The following is a 17,113-nucleotide window of genomic DNA, read 5'->3' as shown; positions in this document are numbered from 1 at the left end:
AAATCAAAACAACTCTGGAGATTCCATCTTACACCTGTAAGAATGACCAAGATCAAAAACACTGATGACAACTTATGCTGGAGAGGTTGTGGGGTAAAGGGAACACTTCTGCATTGCTGGTGGGAATGCAAGCTGGTACAGCCCCTTTGGATGTCAGTGTGGCGATGTCTCAGAAAAGTAGAAAACAGCTAATTACAGAACAGGAACCAAAAGAGAAAACCTGTCTCGAAAAATCCAAAAAAAAAAAAAAAAAAAAAAAAAAAAAAGAAAGAAAGAAAGAAAAGTAGAAAACAACCTTCCTCAAGACGCAGTAATACCACTTTTGGGTATAAATCCAAAGGATGCTCAATCATGCCACGAGGACATGTGCTCAACTATGTTCATAGCAGCTTTGTTTGTCATAGCCATAACCTGGAAACAACCTAAATGCCCCTCGATCAAAGAATGGATAAGGAAAATGTGGTACATTTACACAATGGAGTACCACACAGCAGAAAAAAATAATGACAGCTTGAATTTAGCAGGAAAATGGATGGAGCTAGAAAACATTATTTTGAGTGAGGTAACCCAGACACAGAAAGACCTTGGGGGAGGGCTGAAGGAGGGGAGCAAAGAAAAATGTAGAGCTCAATAAGTATCAATAAGGCCGGGCGGTGGTGGCGCATGCCTTTAATCCCAGCACTTGGGAGGCAGAGGTAGGCGGATCTCTGTGAGTTCGAGACCAGCCTGGTCTACAAGAGCTAGTTCCAGGACAGGCTCCAAAGCCACAGAGAAACCCTGTCTCGAAAAACCAAAAAAAAAAAAAAAAAAGTATCAATAAAAAGCCGGGCAGTGGTGGCGCACGCCTTTAATCCCAGCACTTGGGAGGCAGAGGCAGGCGGATCTCTGTGAGCTCGAGACCAGCCTGGTCTACAAAGGGAGTTCCAGGCCAGGCTCCAAAGCTACAGAGAAACCCTGTCTTGAAAAACCAAAAAATAAATAAATAAATTTACATGTTTGAGAAAATAAGAAAAAAAAAGTCATAGGTGTGGTCAGACGTAGTGGTGCATACTAGTGATCAACCTGGTTTATATACAGAAAGTTTCAGCCTAGCCTAAACTACACAGGGAGATTCTGTCTCAAAACCCTGGCCAGCCCGGCGGTGGTGGTGCACGCCTTTAATCCCAGCACTCGGGAGGCAGAGGTAGGCGGATCTCTGTGAGTTCGAGGCCAGCCTGGTCTACAAGAGCTAGTTCCAGGACAGGAACCAAAAGCTACGGAGAAACCCTGTCTCAAAAAATTCCTGGCCAGGTAGGTAGGTGATATGGCCCAATGGGTAAAGGCAGTTGCTACCAAGTCCAACAATCTTACTTTCATCTCAGAAACCCAAATGGTAGAAGGAGAGGACCAACCCCCAAGGTGTCCTCTGACCTCCACACATATACCATGTATCACATGCACCTACATAAATAAACGAAATAAAAAATATTTCATCTTTGACCAGGGGTGAGGCTAGCACCTGTAATCCTACCTCTCAGAGGCTGAGGCAGGAGGACTGTTAAGAGTTCAAGGCCAGGGCTGGAGAGGTGTTTCATCAGTTATGAGCACTGGCTATTCTTCCAGAGGACCTGGGCAATTCCCAATACCCACAAGGCAGCTCACAACCATCTGTAACTCTGGTTCCAGGGGATCTGATGGCTCCTCTGTCCTCTGCCAGCACCAAGCATACATTTGGTGTATAGACATACTTTCAGGCAAGGCATCCATATACATAAAATACAAATAAACCTTGAAAATAAAATTCAAACCCAGCTTGGACTCCAGAGTGAGACTTTGTCTCAACAAAAAAACAAAACCGCAGAACCCCATGCATGGTGATATATATACGGAATTCCAACACTAGGGAGACAGCAAGAGAAAATCAAGAATTTGTGATCATTCTCAGTCACAAAGTAGGTTAAACACCAGCCTGGCACATAAAGGTTCTGAGTTTGTAGTACTAACAACAATAAAAAGTTCAAAGTCTGACTTAAAAGTTTAGTTAAGATCTCTATTTTTTTTTATTCTTTTTTTAATTAATATTTCTTTCTTTTTTTTTTTTTTTTGAGACAGGGTTTCTCTGTAGCTTTTTGGTTACTGTCCTAGAACTAGCTCTTGTAGACCAGGCTGGCCTCGAACTCACAGAGATCCCCCTGTCTCTGCCTCCCGAGTGCTGGGATTAAAGGCGTGCGTCACCACCGCCCGGCAAGACCTCTTTCTACTACTTCACTAAGCTTTCAAGTTTATTATAACCTCAAGAAAACTGAGAAAAAAAATTAAAAAACAAGACTTAAACAATTTCCACTGTGTTGATGTTGGCTTTGTCTTAAACATGAAATACAGCTCCTACTCAAAACAGTCCTGTGTGGCTTAAACAGCTTGTCAAGAGGAGGATGTCCTTATCTAGGGAAAATAAATTGGAAACCAAGAGAATCCTATTTAAATAAATCACAAACAATGCAATTCTACTCAAAGTGGATATAGATCTCATATGTGCTCGGCTTCAACAAGTTGATTAGCGCCACATCAAGACCACAAGTTCCTACAATGTAAAAAGCACGTGTTTACCAACATCCCCCTCTGAGGATCAATAACTGGGTTACAGCTAATCAATGTCCACTCCAAATCTAATAAACTCTCCCTATTTCACGATCAATACTTTCTAATAAGTGAAAGGGAATAAAAGAGGAGGGAAAAAATAATTCTAATCCAATCTACCAAATTTCCAAATAAATTATTTTAATCGTTCTCCTTCCCACTTGAGGCAAGAAGAATCCAGCCAAGGGTCTCAACTCAACAGTCTTTGTCATCATCACAGGCAGCTGGAGTTTGCCACCCAAACTGCTCAGGAAGTGACTTGAAAGAAGAGAAAGTCTAAGTAAATTTCCACACCCATGGCTTAGGAAGTAAAGTACTTGCGGAGTAAGCCACCATTTATTCATTCAACAGATGCACAGCAAGCATCCTTTAGATGTCAAGCTGCAGGGGCACTGCACAGAACAGAACAAAAGGGGTGCATGCATAGCCAGCTGGTGGTGTTCACCTTTAATTCAGCACTTGAGAGGCAGAGACAGGCAGATTTCTGAGTTTGAGGCCAGCCTGATCTATAGAACAGGTTCTAAGGACAGCAAGGTCAACATAGAGAAACCCTATCTCAAAATCCCTAAAAAATAAATTTTAAAAATGTCTGCAGATAGAATTTTCATCCTACAAGAGGGAAAAAAAAGCAAGGAAGGTGAGACAACTCCAAGTGCCTTGAAGAAAAGTTAGCCGAGGGAACTGCTAGGAGATTAAAGCAGGTCTCAACGAGAAAGCAATACTAGGTGTAAGTAACAGAAAGAAACCAGTCTCCTGAACTGAACCTCTAGGGAAGAATTAGAGATGGAGGGAAAGTCAGCTGCAAAGACCCAGGATCTGAACACATTGACGTGCCCAGACAGAAGCACTAGAGCTCTGGGTCAGGGTGTGCCCTTTCTGGAAGTGTCTGTAGAGTTTAGTGTAGAGGCTATTATGTTTCCTTTTTTTTTTTTTTTTCCCTTTTTTGGTTTTTCAAGACAGGGTTTCTCTGTAGCTTTGGAGCCTGTCCTGGAACTAGCTCTTGTAGACCAGGCTGGTCTCGAACTCACAGAGATCCGCCTGCCTCTGCCTCCCAAGTGCTGGGATTAAAGGCGTGCGCCACCACCGCCCGGCTCCTGTCCCTGCTTTTCAAATCTATAAAAGAATTCAAGAGCTGGCAAGGTGTCTCAGTAGGAAAAAGTGTTTGCCACTAACCCTGACAATCTGAGTTTGATCCCTAGGATCCACATGGTGGAAGAGAACCAATTCCTGAAAGCTGTCGTCTGATTTCCACTAAGTAAATTAATTAGTTAATTAAATGGAACAATCTTTTAAATGTTTTCGGGACTGGAGAAACTGCTTGGTCATTAGGAGAGCTTGCTGCTCGCACAGTTTGGTTCCCATTATGCAGACAGGAGGCTCACCAGCCTACAACTCCAGTTTCACATCTGATGCTATCTTCTAGCTTCCACACTTCTGGCCTCAGCATGTATACACACATATTCATGGACACACATATTTACACATACATAATAAATCTTTGAGCTTTTTTTGTCAGGGGGTGAGACAGGGTTTCCTCTGTGTAACAGCGCTGGCTGTGCTGGAACTAACTCACTTTTATAGACCAGGCTGGCCTTAAACTCAGAGAGATCTGCCTGCCTCTGCCTCCTAAATGCTGGAATTAAAGGCGTGCATCACTACCACCCAGCTATTTTTTATCTTTGATATTCTTTAAAAAGAGTACTGAAAGTCGAGCGGTGGTAGCACACGCTTTTAATCCCAGCACTCAGGAAGCAGAAAAAGGCAGATCTCTATGAGTTTGAGACCAGCCTGGTCTACAAGAGCTAGTTCCAGGACAGGATCTAAAACTACAGTAGGGAAGCTTAAGAACTGATGCAGCCAGGCAGTGGTGGAGCACACCTTTAATCCCAGCACTCGGGGAGGCAGAGGCAGGTGGGTCTCTGTGAGTTCAAGACCAGCCTGGTCTACAGAGCTGTTTCAGGACAGCCAAGGCTCAGCACATTGTTGCTCACTAGCTTGCTCCCCATGGTTTGCTCAGACTGCTTTTTTATACGACCTAGGACCGGCTGCCTGGGGGTAGCACAGTCCATAGTACACTGGGCTTTTTGGTATCGATCTCAATCAAGAAAGCCTCTGTTGCAGTTTCCTCAAAAACCTGCATCCAGAACAACTTCAAAGCTATTAGATAAGATGGGTCACCTCACACACTACTCCAGCAAGTACTTCAGTTCAACCTGCACCTTCCCACAACACAAAGACTGGAAAATAACTGATGCACCTGGCTCTCCCAGGACTTGGCCATTACCTTAATTTTCTCAGGGTTCCCTAAAGATTTCATTTCCTCCAGATAGCCGGGAGCAATTTTAAGACAATGATGCCCACACTCCTAAGAGGTGGAGTGGGTGGGTTCTGGTCATTCGAAGGGTTATGGATGTTTATCACTGTTTAGATGGGTTGGCTGCAAATTGTTACTGATCACAGTAAGGGAGGAAACTAAGCAAGGGAGGTAAGATTCAAGGATCTCTTTCTGAAAAGAAAAAAGGAAGGTATAGGAATGATAGGATAAAAGGGTAGATTATTGAATCTACTTTTAAACTAAAAAGCAACTATTAATCTCAAATATTTATATTGGTATGGATTTTTGTATATTGATAAAAATTTAAGGTTATTTTGGTTATAACATTCTGTATATATGTTCTAGTCTTTTTTTATTTTCCTAGTCTTTTTTTTAAATTTATTTTATATATATTTATTTATTTATTCTATATGTATACAATATTCTGTCTGTGTGCCTGCAGGCCAGAAGAGGGAATCAGATCTCATTTCAGATGGTTGTGAGCCACCATGTGGTTGCTGGGAATTGAACTCGGGACCTTTTGGAAGAGCAGGCAATGCTCTTAGCCACTGAGCCATCTCTCCAGCCCTTTTTTGGTTTTTCGAGACAGGGTTTCTCTGTGGTTTTGGAGCCTGTCCTGGAACTAGCTCTTGTAGACCAGGCTGGTCTCGAACTTACAGAGATCCGCCTGCCTCTGCCTCTCAAGTGCTGGGATTAAAGGCGTGCGCCACCACCGCCCGGCTTATTTTGCTAGTCTTAAGGTATCTTTATATATTGATACAAATTTCAAGTTGTTTTTGTTACAACATACTGTAAGATACTGTACCTATGTAGCTCACTTAAAAGTGTAATGTAGCCGGGCGGTGGTGGCGCACGCCTTTAATCCCAGCACTCGGGAGGCAAAGGCAGGCGGATCTCTGGGAGTTCGAGGCCAGCCTGGTCTACAAGAGCTAGTTCCAGGACGGGCACCAAAGCTAAAGAGAAACCCTGTCTCGAAAAAAAACAAAAAAAACAAAACAAAAAAAAAAAGTGTAATGTAAAGTTCTAGTCCTTGAAAGCTATTAATATAAACTATTAAGGATAATTAAGAAATACTGGCTAGTAGTTAGTCATCTATAAAAATAAAATTTGTAATCATGTTAGGTATGTTTTCAAGATAAAACAATTATTTTAGATAAATAGGGGGTCTTCAAACATTTCAGATACCTACAGAACATGGTATTTAAGATAACACAGGCTTGAGCCGGGCAGTGGTGGCGCACACCTTTAATCCCAGCACTCAGGAGGCAGAGGCAGGCGGATCTCTGTGAGTTCGAGACCAGCCTGGTCTACAAGAGCTAGTTCCAGGACAGGCTCCAAAACCACAAAGAAACCCTGTCTCGAAAAACCAAAAAACAAAACAAACAAACAAAAAAAAGATAACATAGGCTTTTCATGGCAGTGAGATACTTCTGTTCCTGGCAGTACCAATCTACTTCAGAGAAGATGATTGGCATCAAAGAGGCTCCATATGGAGTTTGTTTTTGTTTGTAGCAAAGTTAGCCATTGAGCAAGAAACTGCCCTTGTTGCAACTGTTGACAGTATGCTGTTCAAACTGGACAAGCAGGACACAAAAGAAGGCTACTGCCAAACTGTGCCAAGGCAAAGCAGGACAGTCCTCCAAAATTCCTACTTCACAGAAAGTCTGTCAGATATTCTAGGCCTATAGGCCGAAAACTGATGATCCAGTGTTGCAGATGAGCCTTGGGGGACTGTCCAGGCAGCTAGTTTTCTGTGATTTCTATAGTTTTGGACGTTGCTTACTCTACACTTCCTGTTTACTTAGGTAATATTTTTTGGGTTTTTTTTTTTTTTTTTGGTTTTTCGAGACAGGGTTTCTCTGTGGTTTTGGAGCCTGTCCTGGAACTAGCTCTTGTAGACCAGGCTGGTCTCGAACTCACAGAGATCCGCCTGCCTCTGCCTCCCGAGTGCTGGGATTAAAGGCGTGTGGCGCACCGCCCGGCTCAGGTAATATTTTTATCCTTCTCAGGTCTCTGATGGGGTTGAAGATTAGATAGTTAAACTGTTTTCTTTCTTACCAAATTCAGAAAAGAAACTTACAAAAGAGATGGATATAAAGTTTATAAGGTTGAAAGACATAAAAGTTTAAGTTGTTTATCTAAGAAAATGTTTTAAGGCATAAAAAGGGTTTTTTGTTTTGGTTTGGTTTTTCGAGACGAGGTTTCTCTGTAGCTTTAGAGCCTGTCCTGGAACTAGCTCTTGTAGACCAGGCTGGCCTTGAACTCAAAGAGATCTGCCTCTGCCTCCTGAGTGCTGGGATTAAAGGTTTGTGCCACCACCACCCGGCCTAAACAGATAATTTTTAGGATATTATACAAATTATGACAGAAAGTGGTTTAGGTATAAAACTTTGGACTCATCAAGATAGGATATATAGTAATTTCTCTGAATTTGCCCAATACAAATGGACATTATGAATGTAATCCTAACTTGATAACTATTCATATTGTATATAGTTTTACTGGGTTAGAGTTAAACCCTTTCCTTTTTATTTAGCAAAAGCAGGAAAATATTACAGGTACTTGTACACTGTATGAAGATGTGTCTCTGTAACTGGTTTAACAAAAAGCTGGACTGCCAATAGCTAGGAGGAGAGGTTAGCAGGGACTTTCAGGCAGAGAGAGGAACTCGGGGGTGAATTTGGTGTCAGAAGAAGCTAGCAAGACACAAAGGAAGTTGAACAAACAGAATGGAGGAGGTAAAAAGTCAAATGGCAGAATGTAGATTAATAGAAACAGATAAATTTAAGTTATAAGAGCTACTTGAGAACAAGCCTAAGCTAAAATTAATCAGTCTCCGTGTCATTCGGGGGCAGGCAGTCCAAGGAAAGTCCAACTACAATCTACATTTTCTTGTTTCTTTGTTGCAATAGGTTCTCTCTATGTAGGCCTGGCTATCCTGAAATTCACCACATAGACCAGGCTGGCCTAGAACTCACAGAGGTTCACCTGCCTCTGCCTCCCAAATTATGAAATTAAAGGCATGGGACACCATACCCAGCTTGGGGGGGGGTGTCCTACATTTTTAATAATCACTCCAGGTCAGTGGTTTCTAATGTCCCCATAGGACATTTGTCAAAATCTAGAGACATTTTAAGTTGTTCCAACCAGGAGAAATACGAATGGAATCCACCTGGCAGAGGTCAGGGGTATTGCTAAGCATCCTACAGTGTACAAGAAATCTTCTCTAACAAGGAAGTACCCACCCCAATAGGCCAACAATGGCAAAGTTAACAAACCCTACTCCAAGTAATTCTAATGCTTGAGAACCACTCATCTAAACTGGCCTTTGTGCTTCTAACCCCACAATTAATGAGTGGGGGCAAGAATCAAACCTGATGAGTTTGAGCATCTGTACCCCCAACATTGGGGAGTGAACAGCCAGTCAGTGTAGCTCATCACTAAATTTCACATTCAGTGAGAGAACTGTATCAAAGAGTATCAAGAGCAACGTCTGGCACACACATGGGCATACATACACAAAACACCAGATTTTTTTTGTTTTTTGTTTTTTTTGTTTTGGTTTTTCAAGACAGGGTTTCTCTGTGGCTTTGGAGCCTGTCCTGGAACTAGCTCTGTAGACCAAGCTGGTCTCGAATTCACAGAGATCCGCCTGCCTCTGCCTCCCGAGTGCTGGGATTAAAGGCGTGCGCCACCATCACCCGGCCAAAACACCAGATGTTATATCATGTGTCTATAACTGCAACTTTCAAGAGGTTGAAACAGGAAGGTCACTGCCAGGTCAAGCCCTGCCTGAACTATATGTCAAGACCCTGTCTCAAAATACAAACAAAGCCGGGCGGTGGTGGCCCACGCCTTTAATCCCAGCACTCGGGAGGCAGAGGCAGGCGGATCTCTGTGAGTTCGAGGCCAGCCTGGTCTACAAGAGCTAGTTCCAGGACAGGCTCCAAAACCACAGAGAAACCCTGTCTCGAAAAACCAAAAAAAAAAAAATACAAACAAAACAATAGTTTATCAAAGTCAATTTTTCATGGCCATTTTTAACAATCACTTAGAGTCAAAGGATCTCACAGTGGACAATTCTGCCACGAGTCATTCACCCAGTACCTAAGAGAGACAACACACTTATAACAAGCTATTTTTTTTTTTTTTTTTTTTGGTTTTTCGAGACAGGGTTTCTCTGTGGTTTTGGAGCCTGTCCTGGAACTAGCTCTTGTAGACCAGGCTGGTCTCGAACTCACAGAGATCCGCCTGCCTCTGCCTCCCAAGTGCTGGGATTAAAGGTGTGCGCCACCACCGCCCAGCTAACAAGCTATTTTTAAAACAAGACTTCTAACCTGGCTCTCCTAAAGCTTCCTGGTCACCACAGATAAAAAGATTTAATGTGTGTGTGTGTGCGCACGTTTAGGCAAAGCCAGGGGTGTAGACTTTGCCTGGCTACATCCCATTCCAGAGAGGCCCTGGGTTCTATCCCTAACACTGAAGAGAAACATCTAGTTACCTGCTTCCTACACCCTTCTGTAAGACCTACCACATTCGCTGGCCTACATCATTAAAACGTAGGCTTTTCTACCTGTGCACTCGACTCCTCCTTTTCGAGCTACCCTTCCATCTTAAAACCTGAGGACTTGACTGACTTTCACATGATTTCTTGGCACGCGCTCTCTTACGAGCATGGACAACAGGTTCCCCAACTTCTAGTCAAAAGGCCGGGAAACAAGTAGAGAAGCCCTTCTGGTTTCTTCGTCATTCCTGCCATTTGCACCACACTGTAACCAACTCACCTAACCAGCCAGATCTCTACTGCTAGTTACTCCAAGCCTTTCTCCAAAATGAAAGCAGAGCAGGTTTGCAGTCTTGCCGCCATCTCCCTAAAGCCCTCACGGGCCCAGGACAGGATACCATCTTCACCCTATCACTGCTCCGCTTCTGATTCCCGAACGTGAGATTCTTCAGTCAATTTCCTATCTTCAGAGCCGGCTTCCAATCTGAAGGTGAAATGCCCTAACACACACCACAGCGGAGACTGACTAGCACTTGGCACTACTCTCCATGCGTTAAAGTCTCTGCGTTTTTTCCTTACAACCATCACATAAAATAGGTACTACTCTAACAACCCTATCTCGTCTTCTTTCCTTATCTGTCTCTTAATCTGCACTTCTGCCACTCGCTAAAAGTGCAACAGGGCTGGAGAGATGGCTCAGCTGTTAAGACTACTGGGTGCTCTTCCAGAGGACCAGGGCTCAAGGCCCAGCACCCACAGGACAGCTCATAGCCATGTGCAGCTCCAGTTACAGGGGATCTGATGCCCTCTTCTGGCCTGTGCAGGCACCAGGCACAAGAGGTACACACACACACACACACACACACACACACACAGCATATATAGGCATATATGTATATAAAATAAGTTAATAATTTAAAGCATCAGCGGCTTCTCTGCCCTCTTTGCAATCTCCCCTCCAGACAACTCCTCAGCATACACCCTGTTTGGGATGAATTCTTGACCCCCGCATAAACACCATGTTGGGTTTTTCCCTTCACACCACACCATGCCTCTGTGACTCAATAGGTTTATTGTGCAAGCTCCTGCTTAACCTTCAGCACACAGTTCAGATGATCTTCCCTGCGAAGATCTCCTGACCGAGACCTGAGGCAATGAATCTTCCCTTTGTACAAACGTCTTTACAGATTCCTAACACACACTCCCAGAGAACTTTCTCCAAATATGTGGTCAATACTTTCCAAACTTTATGAATCCCTAAGCTGTGCTATGTGAAACCCCAAATTCTGGGTTAGTCTGGCTATTTTTCTCACGTTTATGTTATTATTTTTTAATATGTGTGTTTGTATCTGTGTATGGGTATGGTGTTCAAGAGGGCAAGTGCCCTCAAAAGCCAAAGACGCCAGATCCTGGGGACCTGGAGTTACAGTAAGTGGCTGTGAGCTGCCTAGTGCGGGAACAAGGAACTGAACTAGGGTCTTCTGAAAGAGCAGTAACTGCTCTAAACCTCTAGCCATGTCTCCATCCCAAATTCTAGGTTTTGAGTTGTTTAACGTTTGTTTCCATGTTTGGTAATTTGGGGGACTAAGTTGCTCGAGTTTGCCTTGAACTCAACATGTATGTCAGACTGGCCTCAAATTCTCAGCAATCCTCCTGTTTCAACCTCCTAAGGGCTGAGAGCAATATTAAACATGACAAGGCATAAAGACTGTATTAATAAAAACACATTAAAGGTTTGCTTATTCATTAAGAAAAGAATGAGAACTCCCTCTACACTCCTAATAGGAGTTATCAAATCCCTTGTTTGATTTGTTGTCTTGAAAGCCTTCACATGGAAATGACTATGCGTACATATCCAACCTAAAACCTACCAAAGACAACTCCAAGTAACTGCTAAATCACAGGCAAGAGAGAAGCTGAGCACGGTGGGGTACGCTGAAACCACAGCATGTGGAAGGGAGAGCCAGAAGGATCTCTGCGAGTTGGAGGTTAGCCTGGTCTACACAGCTAGTGCCGAACCGGCCAGGGATACAGGGCTACCTATGGTAGCATTAACACAAACCGCGTTTAAACACCATGCTTGTTCTTAAATTTAAAACTTTTCTGGAGAAAAGAGTTGGGGAGATTCCGATAGCTCAGGACATTTATTAGGACACGGCTCAACTATACATTCACTGTCCCATTCGCCAGGGACAGCACTCAACTTCCCCAGTGACTGCTCTCTTTCTCCCCCATACCCGCCAAGGAAGAGGTGGGTGTCCCGGCTTGCAGCCACTCATCCCATGAAAGTAAAGTGGGTTTATGAACTCTGCGTGAAGTGGGTGCTGAAGACTGTCGGGCGGAGACTGAAGAGCGCAGGACCCGGCCCTTCCAGGGCATCTGAACACTTCGCAGGGACCCACCTCCCTAGAAAGAGACCGCTCTCGCCTAGAAGCTGACCCACTTAGGGTCAGCCCCGCACTGGGGTCAAAGGTCAGCTCCTCCCGGATCCGGAGGCCTCGGCGCGACTTCCGAGGGGCAGGACCAGGCGGGTAGTGGGCGTTCGAAAGCAGCGGGAGCGAACTCCACACCGCGACCCCAGGCCCGACACGCCCGCCGCAAGCAGCCCAGGCAGCTACAGTCCTCCCTCTGCCCCGTCACCCTCCACGGCCCCGCGGCAGGTCCAGGCCCCGCCCCCAGGGCCGCCTCTGGGTCCAGGCCTACTAGGGCGGACCCGCGGGGGTTGGCCAGGTTCCAGGATCCGGCTGGGCCCGTGCCGCTTACCGAGCCCCCCGCTCCTCCTCCAGCACCCCAGCTACTCGCAGGCCTGCTCGCTCCCGACTCCGGCAAGGCCGCCACTGCTCCGGAATCGCGGGCGCGCTCCCGACCTCCCCGATCCTTAACCCTAGTCCGCCGTGCCCCGCCGGGTCCTAAAACCCTTCTTTCCTAGGTTCGTCCACGTCCGCTTCCTGAAGTAGGCTCAGACCACGCTTCCCAGCAAGCATCGCAAAGACTACAACTCCCAAAAGGCATCGCGACCAAACTAGCCTTAGTTTAAGGCAACGGATTTAAATCAGCTATAGCAAGTTTTTTTTTTGGTTTTCTTTTAAATAGGGAAGACTGAACTCAGAAGTTCTTTCTAGAAATAAATGCATTCTCTAAAAACACTGGCAAAACTCGGAAGTACATATGTCGTGAAATGTTTGCTTCAATTTTTTTTTTTTTTTTAAACAGACTCACTATGTAGCAAGCATTGGCTGGTCTGGAACTAACCACTTAAACCAGGCTGCACTCAAACTTAGAGCGTAGATCCGCCTGCCTTCGCCTTCTGAGTGAGATTAAAGCCCTGCGCCACCACCACAGCATATCGCATCGGTTTAAGTAAAATATTGGAAATAAACTCATGCATTAAATAAAGAATGCAGCAAAGTGGTAATGGCGCATGACTTTAATCCCAGCACTCAGAAGACAAAGGCAGGCAAAACTCTGGGAGTTCGAGGCCAGCCTGGTGTACAGAGAGAATTCCAAGACAACCAGGGTTACACAGAAAAATCCTGTCTCGAAAAACAACAACAACAATAATAATGTGTGTAAATGTGTGCAAAGCAGCATGTAAAGTTTGTTATCGTAGCAAGGAACTTGAGTCTCACTTTCGTGGTTTTTTTTTTTTTTTTTTTTTTTTTTTTTTTTTTTTTTGGTTTTTCGAGACAGGGTTTCTCTGTAGCTTTGGTGCCTGTCCTGGAACTCCCTTTGTAGACCAGGCTGGCCTCGAACTCACAGAGATCCGCCTGCCTCTGCCTCCCGAGTGCTGGGATTAAAGGCGTGCGCCACCACCGCCCGGCCACTTTCGTGTTTTGTTGTTTGATTTTTTGAGACAAGACCTCACCCTGTACCCCTGGTTGAACTGGAAAGGGCCGCATAGACCAGACTGATGTCCCACTTGTTGTAGCCCTGTCCATACCTCCCAGAAATGCTACAATTGCTGGCCTGCATGCCAGTCCTGTCCTTACCTCCCAGAAATGCTGGAAATGCTGACCTGCATACCAGTCCCCGCTAGAGTCTCGGTTTTCTAATATGCAAAAAGACTTTTGGCTTCTGATGTGTGAGAGAGTGCCTGCTTAGCTTGGGAGCCCCAGGATTCATTCTCTCACTACCCCACCCCCACCTCTACAAAAGTAACAGCGTATGCAGATTTGTACATTTTATTTGAAACAAGGTCCCTCTATGTAGACCAGGCTGACCTCGAACTCATTCTGTATACCAGAGTGGCCTCAAACTCAGAGATCCACATGCCTCTGGGATTAGAGGCTAGCATCACCATGCTCAGATCTAGATAGGTAAATTCTTATTTTTCTCATCTTTAACATTTTGGGTATTAAAAGTTGGGTTGGGTATTTGCTTCTTATTTTCTGTAGCCTTGTCTGGCTTATTACTCTGTGTTTCATTTAAAAAGTTGGTAATAGCCTGGCGGTGGTGGCGCACGCCTTTAATCCCAGCACTTGGGAGGCAGAGGCAGGTGAATCTCTGTGAGTTTGAGACCAGCCTGGTCTACAAGAGTTAGTTCCAGGACAGGCTCCAAAGCCACAGAGAAACCCTGTCTCGAAAAACCAAAAAAAAAAAAAAAAAAAAGATCTGACTCCAACATTTCAGGTTATTTAGAAAAAAAAAAAAAAGATGTGTCTGGTGGTGGTGGCAGTGGCGGCACACATGCCTTTAATCCCAGCACTCAGGAAGCATCTGACTGGTTTGAACTGCCAGCTCCCAAATCATGATACAGAGACTTATTAATTATGAAAGCTTGGCTTAGGCTCGTTCTTTTTATTTCTTTTTTTCCTTTTTTTTTGGGGGGGGTGGTGTTAAAGGCAAGGTTTCTTCGTAGCTTTGGAGCCTGCCCTGGAACTGACTCTGTAGACCAGGCTGGCCTCAGACTCACAGAGATGCTGGGATTTTTTTTTTTTTTTTTTTTTTTTGGTTTTTCGAGACAGGGTTTCTCTGTGGTTTTGAAACCTGTCCTGGAACTAGCTCTTGTAGACCAGGCTGGTCTCGAACTCACAGAGATCCGCCTGCCTCTGCCTCCCAAGTGCTGGGATTAAAGGCGTGCGCCACCACCGCCCGGCGAGATGCTGGGATTTAAGGTGTGCACCACCACCACCCAGTTTAGGCTTGTTTCTTTCTTTCTTTCTTTTTTTTTTTTTTTGGTTTTTTTTCTAGACAGGGTTTCTCTGTAGCTTTGGAGCCTGTCCTGGAACTAGCTCTTGTAGACCAGGCTGGCCTCGAACTCACAGAGATCCGCCTGCCTCTGCCTCCCGAGTGCTATTTAGGCTTGTTTCTAACTAGCTCTTATAACTTAAATTAGCCCACTTCTATTAATCTACATGCTGTCATGTGACTCGTGGCTTTTATCTCTCCTCCTGCATCTTCTTCCCCAAGACCTCTCTGTCCCCAGAAGCCCTGTCTAACCTCTTCCTGCCTAGCTATTGGCCATTCAGCTCTTTATTAAACCAATCACAATGACACATCTTCATACAGTATAAAGAAATATTCAGCAAGTGTCCTCTTCTGGCCTAGTTACATACACAAGGTGTGCACACACACACTCACTCACATTAAAATTAAACTTTAAGATTTTAATTTCTATTTTTATATGTGTGTGTCTGGCTCCCTGTATAGGTAGAAGTCTAAACAGAGAGCCTGATTGTCTATAACTGGAGTTTCAGGCAGTTGTGAGCTGCCTGATGGGGGTACTGGAAACCAAACTCAGGTCCTCTTGAAAAGCAGAAAGTTCTCTCAGTGGCTTAACCATCTCTCCAAACCCCCAAACTAAAATTAAATTTTAAAAAATACGCCAATTGGGCTGGAGAGATGGCTCAGTGGTTAAGAACATTGCCTGCTCTTCCAAAGGTCGTGAGTTCAATTCCCGGCAACCACATGGTGGCTCACAACCATCTGTAATGAGGTCTGGTGCCCTCTTCTGGCCTACAGACAGAATATTGTATACATAATAAATAAATATTTAAAAAAAAATACGCCAATTAAAAAAACGAAGACCCGCTGGGCAGTGGTGGCGCATTCCTTTAATCCCAGCACTCAGGAGTCAGAGGCAGGCATATCTCTGTGAGTTCGAGGCCAGCCTGGTCTACAGAGCTAGTTCCAGGACAGGCTCTAAAGAAAAGAAACCCCGTCTTGAAAACAAAACAAAGACCCTAAAATGCAGAGGAACCTTACATATAAATCAGAAGGTGTAGAGCAGAGTATGGTAGTTAATGCATACACAGGAACAACAGCTTATAATACCAGCATTCAGAAAGCTGAGGCAGGGGGATTGTCAAGAGTTCAAGGACAAGCTAGGCTACAGAGTGAGAATTTGTCTCAAAAAATAGTAATAAGGAACTGAGGAGGTGACTCGGTGGGTGAGTATGAACCTAAGTGCTTACCACTCCAGTTGGAAGGATGAACCCGGGAGAGCAGGACCTGAAAACGAGGCTGCCTAAAGGCTCATGAAATAACCAACTTTATTCAGAGCATCAGACAGTTTATACTCTGAGAGTTAAGAAGAGTCACCTGAGTAAAGAATAAAATCACAAGGATAAAAGCATGTTTTCCATAGAGGCAAATAAACAGCGGGGCGATGGTGGCGCACGCCTTTAATCCCAGCACTCGGGAGGCAGAGGCAGGCAGATCTCTGTGAGTTCGAGACCAGCCTGGTCTACAGAGCTAGTTCCAGGACAGGCTCCAAAACCACAGAGAAATCCTGTCTCGAAAAAGCAAAAACAAAACAAAACATAGAGGCAAATAAACAAATAACAATAGCCAGCTGCAATGAACAATCTAAAGTGGACTCACTCCTATTCATTATACCTGAGAGGCACATGAGCGCATCATCTAAGAACAACACATGTCATAGAGGAACAGAGGTCACAAGACTCTTTTTTTTTTTTTTTTTTTTTTGGTTTTTCGAGACAGGGTTTCTCTGTGGCTTTGGAGCCTGTCCTGGAACTAGCTCTTGTAGATCAGGCTGGTCTCGAACTCACAGAGATCCACCTGCCTCTGCCTCCCAAGTGCTGGGATTAAAGGCATGTGCCACCACCACCCGGCTGTCACAAGACCCTTGTGTACTTGGAGTTTCCTCACAGGTCTCAGAAATCTCCTCACACAGCTTCACACAGACCAGGTTCATCACCTGAGTTTGATCACTGGGACTTGTCTTAGTCACTATTCTATCGCTGTGAGTGGACAGCACAGCCACAGCCATTGTTATAGAAGAAAATGTTTAACTGGGGCTTGCTTACAGTTTCAGAGAGTTATCCCATTATCATCCTGGCAGAGAGCATGGTGCCGAAACAGTAGTTGAGAGTTACGTCTTGATCCACAGGCAGAGAATGAGAGAGTGGGCTTGGCATGGGTTTGTGAAATCTCAATGCCCACCACCAGTGACGTACACTGACAACAAGGCCACTCTAGGGCCATATTATACAGGACCATATTTCTAAATCTATGGTGGCCAGAATTTCAGGCCAGTTTGCACCTGCCACACAGGAGGTGGTCACCAGTCTTTTGAGACAAACTGATGGCATCCTAAACAAAGGGTCAGGATATGCTAATATCCTGCTCCTTCTTTGTAATTTGGGAGGTCCCCTGGAAAAGAGATGTTAATTCAATCTGTGTGACAGAGCAGGCAT

General features: G+C 44.7%; 1 protein-coding gene across 1 annotated transcript in view; it reads right to left on the bottom strand.

The window, feature by feature from the left end:
• The window catches only part of Armh3 (armadillo like helical domain containing 3), a 200,564-nt gene extending 188,185 nt beyond the window's left edge, over positions 1–12,379 (bottom strand). The window contains exon 1 of the mRNA XM_057779848.1: positions 12,219–12,379. The gene's annotated coding sequence lies outside the window, so the exon portion shown is untranslated. The remainder of the gene's footprint in view (positions 1–12,218) is intronic.
• Between the last annotated feature and the right edge of the window lie 4,734 nt (positions 12,380–17,113).

This window comes from Chionomys nivalis, chromosome 8 (assembly GCF_950005125.1).
Source record: "Chionomys nivalis chromosome 8, mChiNiv1.1, whole genome shotgun sequence".
NCBI lineage: Eukaryota > Metazoa > Chordata > Mammalia > Rodentia > Cricetidae > Chionomys > Chionomys nivalis.
The sequence above is the reverse complement of the archived record's forward strand: the minus strand, read 5'-3'. Positions and strand labels throughout refer to the sequence as shown.